Raw genomic sequence first — 24,445 nt, 5'->3', positions numbered from 1 at the left:
TCATCCAAGCCTACTCACCGCGACAAGGTGATGACCCAGCAAGTGAGTGCCCATGTATACCAGGAGCCTGGCTGGAACAGATGCCTGTGTGTTCTGCCTGGTATATGTGTTCAGACACTTAGCTGGTTATTGCTTGGTTTTCTATTCATTGACAGATGTTCAAGCGAACGGTTGCAGGAGCTGAGTATGTTAGGCCTGGGGAAGAGGAAACTGAGAGGAGATAAAATAGCCACCTTCAAATATCTGAAGGGCTGCCACATGGAAGATGGAGCAAGCTTGTTTGCTCCTGCTCTGGAGGGTAGGACCCGAACCAATGGCTTCAAGTTACAAGGAAGGAGTTTCTGACTAAACATCGGGAAGAGCTTTCTGGCGGTAATAGCTGATCAACAGTGGAACGGTCTCCCTTGGGAAGTGGTGGACTCTCCTTCACTGGAGGTTTTCTGAAACCTTAGAGAGCCACTGGCAGTGTAGACGATACTGAGCTAGATGGGCCAATGGGCTGACTCAGTGTAAGGCAGCTTCCTGAGTTAATAATAATAATTTTATTATTTATACCCCACCCATTGGGCTGGGTTTCCCCAGCCACTCCTGTGGCACTATTGAATAGCACCCATGTATGCCAGTGGGACGTACCCAGGAGAACTGTGTCCTCTAGGCTGAAGCCTGCTTCCTCACCTACACTGCCCTTGCCCTCTTATCCCTTTGTGCTCCTGGAATTTGTACCTTGTGTGTAGTTTGGTCCCTAGAGATCCACATAACTGTAAAGAGAGAGAGAGAGAGAAACCACCATGCCTCACGATTTCTGCTTATTTGCGGTACAGCCCTGAATCAAATACTCTTTGTATCCTTAACTTGAGAACCGCAGGGCAGGAATTTACACAACCTGTGTTTTGTAAAACTAAATACATTGGCATTGGAGAGAGTCAGCGAAAAGGAAGGGCGAAAACAAAGCCTCCCAGCATAGCATCTGTTGTTTGCTATTGTTGGATAATCAAACAAGTCTTTACACTGAGGTCAGAAGCCAGCACAGCTTTTGCAACTCAAACGCATTCCTTTGTGAAGAGACTACATGCTGATGTACCTGCATACAGTGGTACCTCGGGGTACAGACGCTTCAAATTATGTGTTTTTGGGTTGCGCACCATGTCAAACCCATAAGTACCAGAACAGGTTACTTCTGGGTTTCGGTGCTCGCGCATGCGCAGAAGCGCTAGATCGCGCTTTGCGCATGTGCAGAAGTGCTGAATTGTGACCTACGTGTGCGCAGATGTGGCACTGCTGGTTGTGAACGTGCCTCCCGCACGTTCCACAGTTGTACCTTGGTTGCCAAATGCCTTGGAACTCGTACATTTCAGCTCCCGAACAATCGAAAAGCGGAAGTGAGTGTTCCGGTTTTTGGACAATTTTCGGAAGCCGAACATCTGGCATGGCTTCTGTGGCTTCCGATTGGGTGTTCCTGCAGCCAATCAGAAGCCGCGCCTTGGTTTTCGAACAGTTCCGGGAGTCATTTGAAGCACTCTGAAACCACTTCTGAGGCCATGGCTTGCTCTCCCAAAGAATTCTGGGAACTGTCATTTGTTAAGAGTGCCAAGAGTTCTTAGAAGACCCATCACAGAGCTATAATTCCCAGCACCCTTACCAAACTACAGTTCCTGGGATTTTTTATGGGAGGAGGGGGAGATATGACTATTAAAGTAGTATAAGATGGCTTTAAAAGTATGGTGTGAATGTGACCATACTAGAATTGTATGCAATTCGCTTTCTCTCTTTTTTTGCAATTCCTCAAGCTGTAACACACCTTTTGTGCAGGATTACCTGGATTTTAAAGTTTCACTGCCATGTTCTGTTTTATGGTTGTGTGTGTTAACTGTTTTATTGTTTTATTTTGTGATAAGTATTTATATATCATGGTTTTAACATCTCCTGTCACCCACTTAGAGATTATGTATATCCAGCAGTATGTATAACAATATTATAAATAAACAAATGCCACTTTATTATATTTACTTGATGAATTACTGTCTCACCTTTCAGGGAAAACTATTGCAAAGCAGCTTGCAACAAGTGGGGAGAAATATATCTCGAAAAGAATTAAAATCTTCACTATAAAGTGTTGTAGAAAAATTGGGGGTTTGCTTTTGCTGCCCAGCTCCCCAAGGGACTCTGGTGATTGGTCAGAGAAGAATGGATGGAGCCTGGAGGCAGGATCCAGTGTTTTATAGGGTGGCAGCTGATTGTGTTGCTTAGCTGCTGGTAAGGCTTCTGCCAGTGAAATGTGGAGGGAAGCTATTTTTGGCAATTTCCTCTCTCTCCTGTAGCCCCCACCCACGCAACATCTCTGACTCTGCTCCAAAGGGTTCCCCAACCCTTTGAAGCAGATTTAAGGGTGTGTGGAAAGGGAAGTTGCCAGAAATTACAATAGGATACAAGTCCTGGTGCCAACTGTTTAATTGTAAGTAATTCAGTGTGAACAGTGGTAAGGCAGATAATTGACAATGTAAGAAACAAATGCAAGAGCTGTCCTTCTCTGGGCACATTCCATCCTGCACATGGCCCCGTGGACTTAAGGAGGAAGGAAACACCTGGAGTTAAGTCTTGGCTGTGAGCATAGGTACCGTGTGCCCCCTATTTAGGGCCAAGAGGGAGAGGAAGCCATGAAAGAGACTCCATTGCAGGCATAGGCAAACTCAGCCCTCCAGATGTTTTGAGACTACAATTCCCATCATCCCTGACCACTGGTCCTGTTAGCTAGGGATGATGGGAGCTGTAGTCTCAAAACATCTGGAGGGCCAAGTTTGCCTATGCCTGCTCCATTGTTTCCAGAGGGGATGGATGGCTCACACATGCCCGTGGATCAGGGGTCTGCAACCTTTAAGACAAAAAGAGCCACTTGGACCCGTTTCCGAAGAAGAAAAAACTGGGAGCCACAAAACTCGTCATTATAAAAATAACCTTTTTGTCACTTTTTAAATTATTTCTTTGTTTGACCCCTCAGAATTACTCCTCGTCATAGAAATAAACGTTAAATTAACAAGTTACCTTTTTGTGTGTGTGTGTTCTTCACTCCCCTTCAAAACAGTGACCAGCGTACATGCCCCTTACAATGCAGTGACCAGCGTACATGCCCCTTACAATGTGGCGGGCAGGCGGGAAGGTGACGTCGGGACAGTGCGTGACTAACGCATGCACCGCCCCCATGCGACGTCACAGCCAGTACAGCGCCCGCCACAGTGGGAAGTGTCGGGGCGCACAATGCGCCTCTTCCCCTCACTAGTATCCGCCCCGGAGCCGCGGCAAAGGTGTAAAAGAGCCACATGCGGCTCCGGAGCCGCGGGTTGCAGACCCCTGCCGTGGATGAAAGGCCATCTCTAATACATATGTTATTTTCATTTAATTGGTCTCCAAAAATAAACATGTGTTCTTTTATCTCTCAGCTCCATCAATTAAAATTTGTCCAATTTTACGCAAGCCACATGCAACGATTGCACTTGTTTTGCGTATCATAGCTTATCAAGGGAGATGTTCCGTGATTTCTACATAGTTGAAATGCTTTTTATATGTAAACTTTGCAGTGTGCGAAGCAACATTGACATGGCTTTTTTTTACCTGCTCTGTCAGCCATCACTTGCAATCCCTATAATCCTTCCTTCTTCCCTCTCTTCTCCTCCAACTCATATCAAAAAGCCCTAAATTATTTGGAAATCCCAGTCAGCAAATAAGTTTATTTTATGGAAAGGGCATGATCTGCGTGCCTTTGATGCAAGAGTTTTTAAAAATTATACTTTGTTGTTGTTGTTTAGTCGTTTAGTCGTGTCCAACTCTTCGTGTCCCCATCGACCAGAGCACGCCAGGCACTCCTGTCTTCCACTGCCTCCCGCAGTTTGGTCAAACTCATGTTAGTAGCTTTGAGAACACTATCCAACCATCTCGTCCTCTGTCATCCCCTTCTCCTTGTGCCCTCAATCTTTCCAAACATCAGGGTCTTTTCCAGGGAGTCTTCTCTTCTCGTGAGGAGGCCAAAGTACTGAAGCCTAAGCTTCAGGATCTGTCCTTCTAGTGAGCACTCGGGGGTGATTTCCTTCAGAATGGAGAGGTTTGATCTTCTTGCAGTCCATGGGACTCTCAAGAGTCTCTTCCAGCACCATAATTCAAAAGCATCAATTCTTCGGCGATCTGCCTTCTTTATGGTCCCGCTCTCACTTGCATAACATAATTGCTTTGTTGTATAGGATCACAATTCTTCCAGCCACCTTATTATGCCATCTAAAAATTATACACCCCACTTAATTGAATTGCTAGTTACAGCAGTCACTTAATTTACCCGTACCACGTTAATGTTCATATATTAGCAATCTCAATAGAACAGTGCTCCAAACCACAAATAGATATTATCAGCTGCCTCTTGCCATCTCTGATCTGTGGTGTAACAGAAGGCAGACGAGTGTGGGTGGGTAAGAAATACACATCTCCAAGCAACCCCATTTTTCATGTTTGTTGGTGCTTACCATGAAATATATCTGGCCGTAAAACACCAGGGCCGGTTCTGATCGCTGCATAGACAATGGAATGGGAGACGCAGAGTAGAAAGGCTTAACCTGCCAAGATGGAAATGAGGAACACAGATGACTGAAATAGAAAAATGACTCGCGTGAGAGGCATAAGAAAAGCAGAGAGGAGAAGATCAAAATGATGAACTGGCTTCCTTTCCTGCCCTGCTTTCTGGTCCCTTTGTGCGTTAAGGATAATTATTTTAACATTAAACAATCCCCTGTGCCTGTTGCTTTTACTCGGAGAACGCATGGGTGGAAAAAAAAAATCTTCCTGTGTATACCAAGAGTTCTCCAAGTTTGTGCAGCTCATTTGGCAGTTGCCACTGAATTATTGCAGAACACTTCAGTGGATGTGAAATATTCAGACCTAACATATTTTTGAATGGTATCTGTGTGGTTTTCAGTTATGTGGCTCCTTTTCTGCTGCTAGCTTTTCTGTCTTAGCTGAGCTCCAGTTTACACAAATAAAAATGTATGGATAAACATAACATGGGGATACTCCTATGCAGCACCACAGCTCTTCAGAATGAGTGAAAGAAGTGAGATCAAAACTTACAGGCCCAGTTTATTAATGGCTCACACAGGAGCTTGTCCCTATACTGCATATAACACCAATGTCTCACAACAAATGTAAATGATCTTGAGAAAGCAACACCTAAAGAAAGAGACAATGCATGTGCTTTTGTAAATGAGGAAAATCTTTAATAAAACAACAGCAACAACCACACAGGAGCTTGTGAACTACCCTATGTGTATAGAAACCTCCAGCTGCCTGGAGCAGCTACTGGATATGGTCTTTCTACAGCTGTGGTAGCCAACATAGTGCCCTCTAGATGCTGTTAGACCACAACTCCCATCAACCCTAGCCAACAGGGCTTGGGAATTATGGGGAATGTAGTCCAGCAACATCTGGAGGGTACCACATACATGCAGTGGTAGTGGTAGAGCCATTCTTGATAGCTTAGTCAAGTAGAGCATGAGACTCTTCAGGTCATGGGTCCAGGCCCCATGCTGGGCAAAAATATTTCTGTTGGGCAAAAATTACTCCTGCAGGGGGTTGGACTAGAAGACCCTGGTGGTCCCTTCCAACTCTACAATTCTATGATTCTATGTATGGTGCCCTAGTCTCCTTGGAAGGAACCAAGATTCTTGTTCCAGTAGACTCATCTGCCTATCACTCTTTGTCTAAGAGCTCAGTGCCCCTCATTCTTTACCACCTTCCTGAGAGATCTCCATGTCCAAAGACTCTCCTGTAAGGTCTCAGCTTTCTTGCCCAGCTCCCCCAAGCCTACATTTCAGCACTCCACAGCTCTCTCCCATTGATCTGCTGTCTACTGGACCCAACAGTGAGGAAACTCTCCTGCTGACCCTTAGAATGAGGGATCTGAATGGAATGCACTTATTCAGAACAATGGCAAGGAGAACCCCAGAACTTTATCCTGAAAGGGGAAGGAGGCAAATTTTAGCAAACTCTCCTAGACTTTGATTGGCAGGGCCTAAAGGGTTTCCCCTTTTACCTGTCCTTTAGCCCGGCATATCATATAGACATGAGTTATCTCATCCTGGGGCTATGATAGTCATACAGCCAACTCCAGATTCCAAAGTTCTTAAAGCTTAGGTAGGACTGCCTTACAACCTGATTTTTCAGGACATGTCCAGGAATTCACCTCCGAAAATCGGGCAAATGTCCCGCAAAACCGGCAACGGGTGTTAAATCGTGCCAAAAATGTTTTTTTTAAACTCTTAAAAAAAAATTTTAGTCTCAACAATGTTGGGATCTCCCTAAAAACTTTTGTTTTTGTTTTTTGAACTATGACAGATCCAGTTGATAAGAAAATGTGATTAAATCCCTGTCATCTTCACCCAAATTGACTCTCAAGTTGTACAAACTGTTAATTTAAAATTCGCTGGCAGTATTGATTCTGATGGTGATATTTGGAGAATTCAGCATGTTTGACATTTGAAGTAAGACACAAAGAAGGAGCTGAGGTATGAGGATCAGGGCCAAGATTGGTAGAGGCCCAGATACCATGCAAATCAGGAGCTGAGGAAGATGGGAAAGACATAGAAACTTCATTTGTATATGCTACCCCAAAATAGGAAACGCATCTCCAAAAAAGAGATATTTGCACAAAATTTGTATATGCTAATTTATGTAGAGAGATTTACATGTGCTCATGTATGAGTATTAGGATTCTTGAACTCTAAATCAGACTTGCACAAGTCAACTAGAGGACTGTCCTCTAGGAAGTAGAACATATGGCTGTTCACCAGCAGTGAATATAGTCATAGAGGGAACAGAGCCAGAAAATGCCTTGCCTAAAGCATTCAGCCCTGACCGTTGGAAGGCAGTGATTAGGAGAAACACCATTCTCTGTATGATCAAGAATTATTCTTATCTTTAGGCTACCAAGAGAGACTTTGCCACAAGACGGCTGTCCCCAAATTTTGCTCTCTAATTAGATGCAAATGAATTCAATGCACCAGCTTTCTGGGCATTGCACCGTGATAAGAGGAACATAATGTTACTGAAATCATCTTAAGGAGCTTTTTTTTTTTTTTTTTAGTTTCTTTCAATGCGATTTGAATCTCGGTTTAATTTTTTGTCTGATTTCTTTCTCTCTCTTTTCCACAACTGGGAAACTCCTTTTTAAAGAACCCAGCTGGGGCAATCTCTATTGGCCTCCAATTTTGGCTCTGGCGTGGGTAGACTGTATCGTTCCTGGGCAGTTGGCTGCAGCCAGCATTAAACAAAAAAACAATCCCGGCCTTTGTGAGGTGATTGTGCTTCAGTCCTTTCGAGAGGGGTATGGAACTCCCACAGATTTCTTCAAAAATATCTGCCTGAAGCCTGTGGGAGTGTGAGACCACAGCCATGTTTCTGAGGGCTAAACTGGACGTATTGGTGTCAGCAGACTCCTTTGTTTAAACCAAAGTATTCCGCAATGTAAAGCAGAAGGGTTGATGCCCAGTTTCCAGAGTAAAAGGGACACACGATTGAAGAGAACTGAACCTTCCTCTTCCCCTGAGCATTTTTCTCTCTCTGCCTCACTTTGGTTTCAGAGCTCAGCTGAGGAGAAAACTGTACCTGAGGAGCAAACTGTGGGTGGGGGAGAGGATTTAGCATCCCCACCCACGTGTCCCTTTCGACTTCAAAAACAACAGCAACCCAGCCCCACTTTCTAGACAACCAGTGCAATGCAGACCCAGGTTTAAACAAACAGCCCTGCTGACTTCACACCTTAGGTTTGGCTAGCAAATCAAGGAAAAGGCTCAGCAAGATCCCCCTTGATGTGCTCTGCACTTTCTTAAACAACGTTTAAGAAAGCAACATATGCCATAAAAGATGTTCAGAAATCTGGCACACGCATGGCATCTTGGCTATGGGGACTTGCTGCCTGTCTTGCAGGCCTTTTTCCACCTGGCCTGGGAAGACAGAGCCCTGACTGACTCCAGCTACAAAAGCTGAGACTGCTGAACTAACTCTTGGGTTACTGTTGTATATTTATTTTTAGATCTTGCTCCGATTAATGCGGAAATTGTTCTATTTGGTTGAAGCGTTTTATTTGTTGTTTATGACTATTTTTGTTATGTTTGTAATTGTGTGTGGGAGTTTTTTCATGTTGTAAGAGGCCTTCAGCAAGATTTTAACAATGAAAAGGGGGCATGCAATTAAAATGGGTGTGTTTACATCTAAAATCATACTGTCCCTGCAAAGACACAATTCACACCTTTGTGAAGTGATTTTGTTTCACTTGTTTTGAGAGGGGCATTTTCCTCTCATATGGTCCTAAGTAACCTTATGAATGCACTTAGCGGTGAGGAGTTAAGGGCCATGAACCATGAAGTCCCTGGCTTGAATTTTGCCTGAGGCATGAGTTTATCTTTATAATTGTATGATTATATTGTTGTTGCCACCCACTATGGGACCTTAGGGTAAAGCATGGGTAAGAAATCTTATTTTATAAACATGAAGTCTCTCCGTGGCCTGAGGCAATCCGCTTTCTCTCAGCCTCTGCCCACTCCATCTGCAACACAGGGATGATAATACCAGCCTACCTTATAAGGTTGTAAAAATTTCTGAGATAACGTATCTGAAGCACTCCAAACACCCTAAATAAGTGTGATCAGCAAATCGGGCTTCGGCATAGCTCCTTTTTTTTCCTTGTGTCAAATTATGAAGGGAAAGGGGGCGAAATTAAATCTACATGAACATCTCCGATAACCTAATCTTAGCCACATTGGGTCCCGCAGAGCCTTATAAAAACAATGGTTAAGAAAGTCACCATAAAAAGCAAAGGGACTGTGTATATTTTTAATATCCTATTCTAATAACTGCAGGAAGATTTTCTTCCCTGTCTCATACAATAATGTTGAATTGGGGATCTATTTTTACATATCGGTTTATTTTCACACTTCTCCAGTGATTTTCCAGAAAAGAAGTGAAACTGTTGAGGGGGAAATCAAACACAATGAGGTCTGAGGCACTCGGACGTAGACACAATGGGGCAGACAGAAATGTGACACAGGTCATATACGAGCTGCTGTTTAACTCACAGCTGTTTATATGAGCACTCTGGGGAGTTACCGAGCAGAAAACGGGAGTGGTTTTCTTTTGTTTTTGAGGTGAAAATGAAACTTTGTCTTGTTTTGCTCCTATTTGTTTACGTGCAGATAGGTTTTTAAAAGCGGGCCCACGACTTCAGCCTTGCTGATAGAAAGGCAAACTTATTCCTGACCTGTTCAGTCATATCTTTTTAATTAAAAGGTAATGTTAAGCAGAAGCAGAAGTGATAAGCAATGCAGGTTTACTAAGTGGAATATCCTCCAAATGAATGGGTGTGAAGCAGCTGTGGGGGCTGTTGACCTGGTGGACCAAATTCATTATTGACCTCAATCTTTCTATGCCATTTAAATATGGCAGTCTTTGCTCCTTGAGACTGCATGAGGTGGGGGGGTTTTGGTTGCTACTCCTGCAAATAGATCCGAAATGTGAGTAGGGATTGATGTAATGGAGATCACTGACATAAAAACAACACTTCCCCTCACCCCAAGGCAGGGGGAAAACAATTTTTCCCTCAGCAATTCCAGGGGTGAGTGGTAATCAGGGGGACTCTCTTCCACGCTGAGGAGAAAGATTACTCGTTCCACCAATGCAGTCTGTTTCCTTCCTCTCCCTCTCACCAAGCTGATGATACATTTCCCGCCCATATCAGCAACATGGTAGAAGGAGGGCAGAACAGACCAACAGACTTGCCAAGCTGTCAGATGTTGTTATAGATTTATTTGCATCCTGGCACTGTGGAAACGTGAAGAAAAAAAAAGTAAAAAAGCTCTGCCCTCAAGGGGCCTGTCTACAGCAGACCCACTGAAGTTAATGCACATGACTAAACGTGGTTCCATTAATTTCAATGAGTCTCCTCTGTGTATAAGTTAGTTGGATACAATCTACTGCAGGAGTCAGCAAACTTTTTCAGCAGGAGCCGGTCCACTGTCCCTCAGACCTTGTGGGGGGCCGGACTATATTTTTTTTGGGGGGGGGGGAAATCAATGAATTCCTGTGCGAGATGCATTTTAAATAAAAGCACACATTCTACTTATGTAAAAACACACTGATTCCTGGACTGTCTGCGGGCCAGATTTAGAAAGCTACCCATGATCTACTTGCCTACCCATGATCTACTGATTTGGAGACACTTGCCCACTTGGAATTGATCATGTAGAATTGAAAGACTGTTAATAGTGTAGTTGCAGCTCCTTGGCCTCAGAACTCCCCTCACATTTTTAAAACTGGGACCATTGGCCATATCTTTTGTCCTGGGTCACATCCACACCATCTTTTACTTCCCCCAAAGATGCTTGAGATGTATAATTTGTTAAGGGTGCTGAGAATAGTAGTGCTGTGAGGAGTCTCCTAAGAACCCTGAGCACTTCTTTAACAAACTACAATTCCCAAGGGTCTTTGGGGGAAGCCATGGCTGTGGTATAAGAGTGCTTTAAATGCAGAGAGTGGGTGCAACCTGCTTTCTCATCCAGCAAAGGATAGCCACATGGGCAGGGCTTCTTTTTGGGCCGGAACTCACCGGAACTCAGTTCCAGCACCGTTCATGGTGAGTTCCGGAACCTCTTTTCCAAGAAAAATAGCACTGCTTGTGGGTACCTGTGCAGCAGCCCCCAGGAGCTGCATGAGTGGTACCCATTCTAGCATGGGAGCCACATGCATGCAGATCAACCTTGCTGGATTGGGTTGAGAGAGAATACTGTTGGAGTGCTGCAGGCCAACAGTAAGACGTCCATATTTTAGAACTGGTAAGAGTTGGTTTATTAACTTAGTAGTTTTAAATGTGGACCTTAGCCAGGCTTGCTCCTTCTGTTAACAAACACAGAATAAATTTTAAGCCTCTTGTTTAAATTTAGCCCTTTAATGAGAACAAAAGCATGCGCAGCATAAGGCTACCTCTCCCCTAATGACCTTCCTTGATGAAGTGCCTGGGATTGCCTGCAGCGAGACTCATTCAGACATGAGGGAGTGAGTCATCAATACAGGAGCCTGTCTCAGCGGAGCGGGCAGTGGGGAGAGGCACATAACTTTCGGGGGGGGCGAGAAGAGAGAGATTTCTTGTTTCCTTCTTTATTTCTCTGCTGCCTGCACATAGTTTCATTTTCCTCCTCTTTCCATTATTATTACAGTCATACCTCGTGTTGCATTGGCTTCATGTTGAGCATTTTCAGGTTGTGTCCCACGGCGACCCGGAAGTACCGGAAAGGGTTACTTCCGGGTTACGCCGCTCGCCCATGCGCAGACGCTCAAAATGATGTCATGCGCAGAAGCGGCAAATCACGACCCGCAGATGCGGGTTGCGTTCTGCTCATGTTGCAAACGGGGCTCTGGAACTTTGTAGCTAAGCGGGGGGATTTGAACCTGCAGCTTGCCATTTCCGCTGGCTCAGCAAACTCTTACATAATAAAAATGGCAGAATAGATTAGAACTATGCCATTCTAACATGTAATATTAGAGAGATGTAGTATGAATTGTGAAATTTACAATGCCAAATTATAAAAACGATATCGGGTGGGACATCCGGCTGATGGAGAAGCAAAATTGACTATCTTAATAGCAGCAAAAGACATGCTCTTGACATTATAGAAAATAGTGACAGAGGCATCGCACCAACAAACATGGGTGCCAACTTAGATAAAATATTGTGGGGGCCCAGGTAAGCCCTGCCTCACATAACTGATCACATGATGCAGTGCACACACACCCTTCGGATGGGAATGCCCATCAACTTTGGGGCCCCCTCAAATATTTTATTGTGGGGTCCGAAGCCCCCACGGCCCCTAGGAGTTGGCTCCTATGCCAGCAAAAGTTGGACACACTGGTGTTATGAGGTATACGGACTGATTGCACAATGGCCTCATGTGCAAAACAGGTTTTACTTTCATGAGGTAATGATCAAAGGTATCCTAAGATTAGACACTGAGGTCAGAGATAGGAGAAGTTTCCTCTAGTTGAAAAATGTGTAATACTTCCTGAGACGCAAAAGTCACACTATTACATGGTGCTGAACTATAATATAGTCCCTATTAAACTAACGTACATAATTTGCTGCTCAGAGCTGTGCTGAGGCACATATGTGCTGAGGCACTGCTGAATTCAAGTGGCGATCCCTTCTTTCTTGATCCATCTAAAAGCTAACTACAGAAATGTTGTTCCTCCTCCCCACTGCCATGCCCTCAATTTCATAACTTTTTTTTTTTATGAGCACAAACTTCCATGACTACATGCAGGAGAAAAGGTCAAGAGGATAAGAGGAACCTGCAGCAGAAAGCTCACAAGTACTCATTTGTGCTGGTGATTTTATGGGGTGTGGGGGAGACAATGTGTTCAGAAGAAAAGAACAGCAGCTGAGTGTCTTGTGGTACCTTCAAACTTAGCAAATTTAATATGGCCTAAGCTATCATGAACCAGAATCCACTTCATATGGCTAAAATGTTGTCCTCAGTTGACAGGTGTGTGTGTGTGTGTGTGTGTGTGTGTGTGTGTGTAGAGAAAGAGAAAAAAATGTAAACAGTGAGGTTAGATGAAAATGAAACACAAAAAAGACAATCTGACAATTGATTTTCAGCTTAAGTATGCAAAGTTAGCACAGTAACCAAGCATAACAACTGCAGCTGATGACAAGACACTCCAGTGGTGCTAAATTAATTAACATCTGCAGTGGGGTAGGAATCCCTTATCCTGATTCAAGCCAGAGGTGGCAGAATTGAATTTTTTTTGGGGGGGGTAAGTTGTAATGAAGCTGTTTCTCATTGGAGTCTCCTTTTCAAGTTCCTTTGTTTGAGAATGACCATTTTCAGCTCAGGAGCAGAGTGTCCTGGGAGTGTGAACGGTTCTCCCAGTGGTTTCTGATGTCAGATTTGTGTCCATTATTGTCTTGCATGGAGAGTGAACTGTTTGTCCTGTGTAGAATGCATAAAGGCAAGATAAAGATAAAGGTGGTATACAAATTACCGTAAATAAATTAAATTAAAAAGATGAGCATGAACGATCCTTTTACACTGTGGCTAACATTATTAGGTACTTTAATAGTGTTGCCTGTTTAGATATGGCAAATGGGTCTGTTGTGAGGTCTGTTCTCTATGTCTGTGTCTCTGTTGGATGCTCTGTCAATGGTGTTCAGAAGGTGTCAGTAGTGTTGGAAGTTAGAGGCAGTGAGCACACCAGGCGTCACTGGCGTTGTAGGGCACCAGAGTCACTGTCCCTCCCGGGTGCCAGGCTTGGGCAATCTCCAAAAAAAAAAGCTCAGCAAATTTGGGTGATCTCCCCCCCCCCCAAAAAAGCAATCCTATATACTTGTACTACAGAGCAGTTTCCATTGAACTCAGTAGGTCTTACTTCTGAATAGACATAGATAGGATTCTACAGCTAAGCAGAAAAACCACACTGATAGAATGCCTTGATTTTAAGATTGGGTCAAGAGACTTTCTTTCTTTCTTTCTTTCTTTCTTTCTTTCTTTCTTTCTTTCTTTCTTTCTTTCTTTCTTTCTTCCATCACATGTTGTGCACGATACTTTCAACTATTTCTACTCCTACTTCCCCCATTCTCAGAGTTGTATGGGTCTTTACTAGACCCAAACCTGTAGCATCTGACCTGCAAGATTGGTGGGAGCATCCTTTCTTGAAATGCTACCAGCTGTACAGATACATCCTCTGAAAAACTTCTCATAATTCTTCCCTCAAATATCAGAGAGAGAGCCAGGTATTGACTAAGTGGAGGTGGGGAAGCTTTGTGAACACACCAGAAGGAAAAAAGCAGGCCCAATGAAGTCATACTCACAGCAATGTGAGCTTTCCCCCCCATACATCCTAAAATGACTGGGAAATCCCATTGTTAGGAAAAGAAGGCAACAGCAGGATGACCACTTCCTCCCAAGAGAGAGTCTTCTTCCTTCTGCCAGTCATGATGAGCAAGAAGAATCTGAGTAGAAAACTCAAAGGCACCCAAGGTCATTTCACAAACAAGCAGAGCAAGAAGGAGAAATGACTAATTCATCGATAGTGGGCCAAGCCAAACAGAAGAACAGGAGGAAAAGCTTATGTTAAAGTGGATCTACAAGGCTCAACTAACACCAAAGAAAACCAGCCCCGAGGTGAAAATCTAAGCTCCGTGAATATGGAAGGGCGTGTCAGGATGTACTCCCATTCCTGACTCAAACAGAGGCTTTCAGGTAAGAACAAAACATCAAGAGCAGGAGGAAATCCTGAAATGACTGGAACATTCCAAAGGAGGCAGGTGTCCGCGAGTAGGTTCCCAAGGAACATATACTATATCGTGGATTATTATATGGGTTGCAGCTTCTTCCTGCCAAAGACAGCATCCAAAAACACCTGGGACCCCACCTGACCATGCCTAATGAAAGCATGGATACTTGACGGCTCACCACAGAGCGTGGGAAGAAATGGGAAGATGAGAAACTACCTCGTAGTCAGGCCATTGGTCAACCAAGCTTGTCTACTTTGATTGACAGTGGCTGTCCAGGGTTTCAGGCAGGGGTCTCTCCCAGCCCTATAGGGAAAAGCCAAGGAAAAGCCATGTGTTGCAGGGAGTTGGAATAGATGACCCTTGTGGTCCTTTCTGCCTCTACAATTCTATGATTCTATAAGTTTTGAACCTAGGGGTTTTTTGCATTCAAAGCATGGGCCTTGCTACCACTGAGACACAGCCCTTTTCCCAGGCACTCCCAACAACTCACAATGTTAGTGATGGCTGCAGTGAGCCACTTCACCAGGGTTGAGAGTTAGGAGCTTCCTTCTCTAGAGAACACTAGCAGAAGGAGACAAAAATATAGTTTACATGCTGAAATGGATTGGTACTGTGAATTTCATACTCAAGGCCCCTGGTGATTTTGTGTGTGCACCCCATCTGTTCCTAGAGGTGTTTAGGCTCTGGGGGAAAAGAAGACAAGGAGAGTCTTGCAATCCATGAAAGACTGGATCCACCTTTGAGGTTAATGATGAGTCTGGGAATGAAGTCTAACCTTGACCTTATGAAACTCACTGAGACTCTTAGACATGGAAAGCACATTCGGCTCCGAGACATGCCTGGCTGAGATTAGGGCTACAAGCAGAGAATTTGAATGGACTTCATGGGAATTTGATCTAAAGATTCAAAAGTAGCATTAGCAAAAAGACTGGAGAACAAAATTCAGGTTCCAGATAGAAAACCAGTAGACCGTGAGAAGTTGAAAATAATTTAACTCTCACCAGGAAGTATATTAAATGCAGGTTATCAGAGATGCCTTTCCTCCTCTTGCAGGAGAGGGTGGACTTTCTCATGTCAGATTGGGGCTTGTGGGTGTTAGCCACAAGACCCTGATTCATATCTTCCAGGACCCCTGCTTGGTGCATGAACACTCAATAGTTTCTTTGTTTCCTGGCAGAGTGGAAAAGCACCCCCCCAAAAAAAGTACAGAAGTGCTGCACACAATAATTTGCAGACACTCAACTGTCTCAGCTTCACGGTGTTGATAGGGGGTGAGGGGAAAGTGAGGTTAAGTCCTCCAGGCAGGGCTGGCCCAAACCATTTGGCACCTGAGGCAGACCCCCCCCCCATGGTGCCTCCCTCCCTGCCAGGGAAGATTCTACGTCAGGAACAAGGGGGAGTAGGAAAAGATCAACACTGAGATATGCTACCCCAGAGGTCCCTGCCACCTGAGGAAGTCATCTCACCTTGTTTCGTGGGTGTGCCAGACCTGCCTCTGGGTCAACTTACCGTATTTTTTGCTCTATAAGACTCACTTTTTCCCTCCTAAAAGGTAAGGGGAAATGTGTGTGCGTCTTATGGAGTGAATGCAGGCTGCGCAGCTATCCCAGAAGCCAGAACAGCAAGAGGGATTGCAGCTTTCACTGCGCAGCGATCCCTCTTGCTGTTCTGGCTTCTGAGATTCAGATTTTTTTTTTCTTGTTTTCCTCCTCCAAAAACTAGGTGCGTCTTGTGGTCTGGTGCGTCTTATAGAGCGAAAAATACGGTAAATTCTAAACAATAAAATAAGGACCGTGGACATCTATTCTGTGCCATATGCATGTCTCTGGTCCAGCAGGGAGAAGCTACATGGACACCACAATCATCATATGGTACCCAGTCTAGTGGGCTTTAGAGAATGCTTTCGATTTGCCACAGCTCTTGAATGCGGGGGTTTATTAATTTGGTGGTTTTAAATGTGGATCTTAGTTGCTCCCGCTGTTAACAAACACGGAATAAATGCTAATTCTCTTTGTTCAGCCCTTTCATAAGAAGAAAAACAAGTGCAACTTAAGTTAAGGCTACCTCTCCGCTTAATGACCTTCCTTGATGAAGTGTCAGAGATTGCCTGCAGCAAGACTCATTTAGACATGAGGGAGTGAGTCATCGCAGGGGCCTATGTCCGTGGAGGGGGTGCAGACTTCTAAAACAGGTTTCTCTCTCTCTCTGTCTCTCTCTCTGTCTCTCTCTCTCTCTCCTATCTGCTTCAGGGTTTTTCCTTCCCGCTTCTGCTATTCGCTCCAGCTGCACATAAACCAGAACTGCTAGTAGTTTATTTACTATAAAGCAGTGAGCCTTCAGAACAGAAAATAAAACATATTAAATTACACTTTACATTTAGTAATGATTGATAAGCATGAAAAGAAAATGGGAGGGGGAGAAAGGGGGGTGATAAAAAAAGAGCAGGGCGGAAACAGTTGGCTTCATTTCTGCCCACAAAACAGCAAACTGGCCCATTTTAAAAGTTACAGATTCATCCCTGTAATTTAACATAGGTGTTAACTTATATAGCCATGGAGTCTACCATTCCAGCCAAACAGAAAATATCAGGTCCATCCTGACACATTTTGCATTAAAATGCACCATTGGAAATTAAAGAGCAGTGGAAGAAGAAAAGATTTAGCATGTTCATTCCCACTGAGTTAAATGGGGCTCACTCACCAATAACCATGCGTAAAATTGCAGCTTGTCTCCTCAACACTCAGGTTGTATGTTGCCTTGAGAAGTTGTGTTACGAGGCGACAGAGAAAGGCTAATAATGATAAGGATAACAGCGACAACTCTGGCTTCTTAATTGCTGGTGAATACCTTTAATAACTTGAAGGGGGAGGGGGAAGGTTTTCTGTGGACTCTTAAAGGCAGGTTTGTTTTCCTTTTTACGTAGTTCTTTTCAGCCAGCCTGGAGATGGAACCTGGCGCCTCCATCCAGCTGCTCGCAGCAACTGCCCACAACTCTCAGGGGAGGCCTCCCCCACATGTTGCACATTATAGAGCTAGACAGGACATCAATGACTAGTAAACACTGTGTTTCCTCCACCACCCCACTCCTGCACATCTTCTCAAGATAGCTCAGCACTTACCCGAATAATTGAGATGGGAGAGAATTTTGTTCAGCATGCATTTTGAAGTCAACTAGCCTAATTTGCAGTCTATGAACCTACGTGTCAACCAGAATGCTGTTAACAGTCGGATTGTGCCCTTTTCCAAATTTTGCGATGCTGTTTCGGTTCAAAAATTGCTAGAGAAATGCTTACAAAAAGTCCTATTTTATAGGCAGGTGAACAGAAAAGCATACAAAAGGCATAACAAAAAATACTTTTCTTAGGGGAGTGTGTGCAAAAGTGGATACAATTTCTATGCAAATTTTTCATTTTGAAAAATCTCAGTGGTGGAACATCTGTTTTGCAGGCAGGTTCAACTTCTGGCATCTTCAGATAGGACTGGGATCTTCCCTGCCAGAAACCCTGAAGAGCTGCTCACTGTCAGTGTAGTAGAGCTATCAGTGTTTCTCAAACTTGGGCCCCCAAGTGCTATTGGACTACAACTCCCATCATCCATGACCACTTGTCCTGCTAGCTAGGGATGATGGGTGTTGTAGTGTAAAAACAGCTGGGGACCCAAGTTTGAGAAACACTGATAGTTTGACCAGTAGTCCAACTCGGAACATGGCAGCTTCCTATGTTCCTAAGAACGTGAACACATTTTGTTTCACGTCCTTAAAAGCTTGCTTACAGTTGGGAATGAGAATTAAAGAGATGAGCCAAAGGCTACTTGGAAAAGGTGGGTTTTGAGGAGGGGTTTGAAATGCATATTTGAAGCGAAACTTTCCAGCATCCATCAGAGGAGTGTGCCGGTCCCCAGACTCCTTGCACATACTGTTTGTTCTCTGCACAAGCTGTGGAGTGGTGAGCTCTCTGTAAAACAAGAGTATTTTCCTTTGACAGCTGTTGGAAACTGTGTGTCCTTTTCATGTTGCTCTTGTCAGCCACCACAGAGCTACAGACCATCCAGTGTTCTCTTGGCCCCTGGGCTATGCTTTGACTTGATCCCTGAGCTGAGCAGGAAAGGCTGAGTCAGGGGCCTCGCCCCAGGAGCATTGCAGGAGCTTCTGTAATTCACGCAGTACTGGAAATCAAACAGCTTCACTTGACTCCTTCCTTGTTCCTGTGCGGGAGAGGAGACTTAACATTGTGGTGGCTTGTAGTAGTTGACAACAATTATTCTATATGCTCTCTCTGCTCAGGATCTTATAAGGTTGGGGGTGGATGTGAGATCAGTTCCATTGCCACAGTCCCATTTCTATCTACTCGCTTGTATTTATCTGAAAAACAATTGTCTGCATTTCAGTTCAGAAGAGTTTTAAATGTGGAGTTTTTTAAAAAAGACTATTAACAACTGAGTCAGCAGTTTTTCTCTACCGGCAGGGGAAAAAATAAATCACAAGTAAAGTCCAGGCTCAAGATCCAACGCTTGCCTAAATAAAAGCTATACATCTGTAGGGCCCGTGCTCTAGAATTTGGTGACTCTCTGATAGCAGCAGGTTCCACAGACTCAGGACCACAATGGAAAATGCACCATTAGTCATTACAGACTGCCGGATTTCTGATGGAGTTGGCGTCTGCAATAAACTGGACCTCAAATACTTGGAGAGAGGTTTGTATGTGAGCAAGCGCTCCCTTGGGTACCTCCTCAGACCAAGTCTATAAAGGGCTTTGAAGAAAATGACATATGCCTTGAATTTCACCCAGAAACAAATTAGTAACTGGTGGAGGTCTTGTAATAGTAGAGGCACGTGCACTCGGCAGCTAATGCTTGCTAGGAACATAGGAAGCTGCCTTAAACCAAGTCAGGTCCTTGGTTCATCAAGCTCAGTATTTCCTACACTGAATGGCAGCAGCTCTCCAGGGTTTCAGGCAGGAAGATGTCTGGGGCCAAGCCTGGGACCTTCTGCATGCAAGACAAACTGAACTTTCATTAAGGTGGTTACTTATGCATCAGTGAAAAAGGGGACATAGATGTGCAGGCATTTTGCATTTGCTGTTTCACTGGTATAGGTGCAAATTTAAACAAACAATTTCTGCAATTTAAATAGGGATGCAATGCATTTCGGCATTGTCTGGAATATCATGACCTGTGTACCAAACGGTTCAGTTGATGGGCAGCTTCAAGTCCCTTGTTCCCCCTTCTTATGGTTCTTGATCTTCATGGCTCTTTATCCTTAAACTGGACTTGAACCAGACAGTCCTCAAATAGATGATTCCTTCAAACCGAGGACAGTCCTCTGTAATGGCCAAGTCACCCAGAAGGGCAGCTACACATATTTTATTAATCATGAGGGCATCAGCCAAGGGGGCATGCGCAGCCATGAAAAGAGCCTTTATTTTCAGGAAGAGATACCAGGACATATGCCTCCCTCTGAGAATCCAGAAAGTGGCCCAGATCCAGGAACACTCCCAAGCTGCAAAGCATGAGGGGGAGACGTTCAAATCAGGCAATTCCATGGCTTTCCCTGTCTCATGACTGCTAACCAGCCCAGCACCATTTTTGCCTGGGTTAAGTTTCACGTGAGTCACCGTCACCTAGTGCTTTGAGTATGTCTGTACAATTCATGTTTCCAAGTGAATTTTACCCCCCTTAAGTAATGCATTATACTTTTAGGTGTACTCTTGAAAGTGAAATTTTACTGGGTTTTTTAAAAAATGCAACTCTTATTTTCAGCAATGTCAATTTAAGAATTGTTATGTGGGCATCTAACCCGCCCTGCTGCCTGCCCCCCAAATCCTAGTGTATGAAGAATCCCTTCAGCCCAACTTCAGCTTATCACCCGATTTGTTCTCCACTTCCATAGGTCATAATGGTAAACTGGGGTTTCAGAGAGGACACCCTTATCTGTGCCGTTGCATCTGGAGCAAGGAGGATTTCTTGCCTGTGTAAACACGAGTCGCTGCTGCCATTTCCTGAGCACCTGTGAGGGCTCTGGTCACAGAGCGGCTTCTTCGCCCTGCTCCACAGCTGTTGCCACTACCTGCTGCAGTGCTGGGTCATGAAATCGCTCTTGACAGGGCTTAATGGAATACAAATGCTGTTATAACAACTGTCAAAAGCTTTTTAAAAAATAGTTGGGCCTAAGCGAGGAGCAGGTCGCATATTACACTGCACCTCTGCTGAAGTGTTTTATGATTAGGTACACGATACTCTGTAGGAAACCATGGCACTTTGAGGCAGAGCCTTCCTCCATAACTCAAGCATGGGGCGAATCTTTTGAAGGATGGGGGTGACGGCGAGGGCGAGCTAACTCACCCTTGGTACAATTCCTGTTGTCTGCTCCATGAAAATTGAAAGAAAGAAAGAAAGAAAGAAAGAAAGAAAGAAAGAAAGAAAGAAAGAAAGAAAGAAAGAAAGAAAGAAAGAAAGAAAGAAAGTATTCAATCAGGGTGTAGTCATTTGCTACCCAGGTTGAATTAAGACAGCTCTTTATTCTGTCCTCCTGATGTCTCATGACCTGATAATTCCCACATTTTCTGTGATTCTTCGCACAGCCTAAACTTCTGGAAATCTAGGGGACTGTAGTAGAAATTTAGCGCTCATTTCCGTGTTAATTGCTTCCAGGAAAGAAAAAAAAATCTGCCTGCAATTTCATTAACTTGGAAAATCGTGGGCATTTTGCGCTGTAACTTTTCTGCTATTTTAATGCATTTTGTGACACAATTTGGGTCTTTCCTGCCGTTTTCATGGGTGACTCACAGGGGAACAGTCATATATCGACCAAAAAGCCACCATTCCATAATTCAGCAGGTCATGCAGTGCATAAGAAACATTAGAAACCAGAGGGGAAGCTCTAACATTATAATCAGGAGAACTAACACAATAATCCTCACATCCCAATGCATCCTTAGAGTAGCGAGGAGTAGACCTCTTCCTTTGTACATCCAACTCATAGTTAATCAGAGGTAAATACATTAATATAGGCAGTGTCCAAAAACTGATTGAGGGGTTGTGGGTGCAGTGGATTAGCAAGGCCTAAAAGGCCAAAGCCTACTCCTCATCATGAGATTGGGGTCTACCTCTCTACAGCCTGTACCTCATTCACTTCCAATAAATAGTTCAAAAATAACAATGGTAATAAAGGTAAAGGTACCCCTGCCCGTACGGGCCAGTCTTGACAGACTCTGGGGTTGTGCGCCCATCTCACTTAAGAGGCCAGGGGCCAGCGCTGTCCGGAGACACTTCCGGGTCACGTGGCCAGCGTGACATTGCTGCTCTGGTGAGCCAGAGCCGCACACGGAAACACCGTTTACCTTCCCGCTGGTAAGCGGTCCCTATTCATCTACTTGCACCCGGAGGTGCTTTTGAACTGCTAGGTTGGCAGGCGCTGGGACCGAGCAGCAGGAGCGCACCCCGCCGCAGGGATTCGAACCGCCGACCTTTCGATCGGCAAGTCCTAGGCGCTGAGGCTTTAACCCACAGCGCCACCTGCGTCCCTCAACAATGGTAATAGGAAGTGAAATATACTCAGAGTCGCAAGGTGATTTCATGCTCTTTATTCAGCTCATAGTGGTGAGGAGGAATGAATGAAAGTCCCCTCAAAGTATCTGCTTTATATACATTATTTACACAATGGGCTGCACATGATTGGCTAATTCCAGAATTCTACTGTAATCCAATCAGGTTGTGGATTCACTTCAATCTGGAGCATGATTGGGTGCTTCCTGCCAACCAATCATACTGCTGCATTGTTCTAGGACCAGATTGCTGCATTCTGAATCCTATTGTTCTAGGACCAATCAGACGGCTGCAGTTTGGATCCTATTCAATTCAGTACATAACAGGAAGACAATCTCATCTAGTCTGAGAGGTGTGTTCCTGGTTATGGCACCATCAGTACACCACAGAAGGTTTTAAGGGCCTCAGAGTTTCCTGAACCTCTCCCGGAGCAGATCGGGACTTCCTTGCTAACCTTGCTTCTGTCACAAAGTCGCTTGGGGATGGGGACAGTTTGCAAGACCCAAACTATATGCCTTTGTCCACTTGTGATGTTATGAGTAGCAGTCTGCCGAGGCCAATATGCCTTGTTGATTTAGATTTGATGTTTAATTTGTTTAAAACAGACAAACAAACAAAATCTGAAAGCAGGTTTTGGCCCCATTCTGGAGAATGAAATGGGAGCCAGGAATATTACCCCACCCTGTGGTTAGACATACATGTCAAGAGACTGCCACGAGGTGCCTCCAGACCATCAATTTTTTGCAGGAGGCATTCAAGAACATCCTAGGAAATGTTTGGCTTGTGCCATTAAAGTGCTGCGTCTGTTGCCCTAGCGCGACTAATCGACTTTGAAAAAGAAACTCTGCAATTTGGAAAGTGACAGGAAAACCGCGTTGAAAAGTGTAGAATGAACAACTGATTAAGGGGGAAGACCTGGAAACACCCCAGAAAGAAATCGGGATGAATGGTTGATGATATACAGCCTCTGCAGAAACATATCAGAATGAATGCTCAATAGAGACCGGCTATAATCTAACCTGTGTTTAAGCTTTGTGCAAGCAAATCAGGGCAAATGCTTTTGATTTTAAAAAACCACACAGCTCTTTTGCACTTAAAACACCTATAATGTGATGTCTTTCCCCCCCTGCTCTGTCGCAGGTCAAGGGGCATTCATGCCTCACAGAGCCCCTCTGCTAGTAAACAAACCAGTGGGTCCTCCTCCTCCTCTGCCTCCCTCCCTCTCCCAAGGCCATGCTTCCTTTCACACAAGGTCCTGGAATCGTGGCTGCCTGGCTGGTGATATTGGAGCAAGGGAGGCTGCTGCAGGCTCCTTGATGAGGGAACCCTGCCAGAGCCCAGACAGCCTGCTGATTCAGCAAAGTGCAGGCAGGCCGACTGAAACCCTATCTCCCTCTGTTTTCCCCACCAAAATGCAGCTGCTTGGAAGGGCGAGCCCTTTTTTTCCGCCTGTCTGCAGGCAGGAATTCTCCTTTCACAAACTGATGAGCAGTGTGACAATGAAGTGGGTTTCCCTCTGGCTTGTGGATTGGGGAGCGCTTTTTGGGGGGTACTAATTCAGTGTACCCCACCAAAAAACCCCAACCAAACTTTTTTGACTACGCCTAACTAAGACCCGTCACTTAGAGACCGAGAAACTCAAGAATCGAGAAAAGCAATTGTAAACTGGAAAAAAGACTGAAGAGTCACATTTTTTTAAAAAACACACTCGCATAGGCTCTGATATTTTGATGTTTATCACTGGCCATTGAATGGGAAGCTGTAATTCCACTTCGTAATAAAAGCAAGAGAGTATTTTGCAGGCTGGTGGCTTAGATCTGCGGTAGAATTCATTACTTTTTTTTAGCTCTCATTACCCTTGGACTAGATAGGAACAAACCAAAACTGGTTAAGAATAGCTGAAAAGAACTTGTTTAAAAAAAATGCTTGATGGGCCTCTGTTGAGGTCACCCTGTTAGTTTCAGATCAAGGCGGCGGTGCCTGTTTAATTTCCTATCTGCAGGCGAAAGGAGTTGCTTTGCTCCTGATTAAGTAGATAAATGACGATAAAGATCTGGCTCAGGACTGCTTGACATGCTAAGTCTCCTCCCCCCCCCCCGCCCCTGTCAAAAAAGCACTTCCATGTAATAAAGTCCTGAAGGACCAGGGACCCAAGTACTTGAGAGAATGAATTCCGCCGCACCCACCAGCCCTGGCTGGAGACGGAAAGAGGCAGCAATCTCTGTCTTGTCCAGGTTTCGTTGTCGTTTCTATTCCGCTACTGGGTTTGTTGCAATCAGTGTTGTTTCTGTTCTGCTACAGTTTGGCTCCTGCTGAAGCCCACATTATTCAACTTGTTATCTACCACGACCAAAACCTACATGATGGATTATGTAATAATTTGGGTTAATTATTTTCAGTGCATTTAAATGGAAGGGAAGTGACAAAAACAAAGCGGTAAATAACATAACTATTTGCATAACGTTTACAGATATATATATATATATATATGCAGGTTTTGGTGTCCTCGGGACACCCGAGGACACCAAAACCTGCATTCCTGTACCCGTGAAAATCTACGAAAGCATATATATATATATATATATA

General features: G+C 44.4%; 1 protein-coding gene and 1 long non-coding RNA gene across 8 annotated transcripts in view; one reads left to right on the top strand and one right to left on the bottom strand.

Moving 5' to 3' along the window:
- Positions 1-24,445, top strand: part of LOC309365889 (uncharacterized protein) — a 281,475-nt gene that overhangs the window by 209,748 nt on the left and 47,282 nt on the right. The gene's annotated exons all lie outside the window — the stretch shown is intronic.
- Positions 12,838-14,372, bottom strand: LOC309367448. The gene is made up of 2 exons (XR_014167181.1): positions 13,706-14,372; positions 12,838-13,013 (listed from the first exon to the last, which is right to left on the bottom strand). It is a non-coding gene; the product is annotated as an uncharacterized lncRNA (long non-coding RNA).

The sequence above is a fragment of the Podarcis melisellensis genome, assembly GCF_964234715.1.
Source record: "Podarcis melisellensis genome assembly, chromosome: 3".
Lineage (NCBI taxonomy): Eukaryota > Metazoa > Chordata > Lepidosauria > Squamata > Lacertidae > Podarcis > Podarcis melisellensis.
Note: the sequence above shows the minus strand (reverse complement) of the source record. Positions and strands in the feature narration are given on the sequence as shown.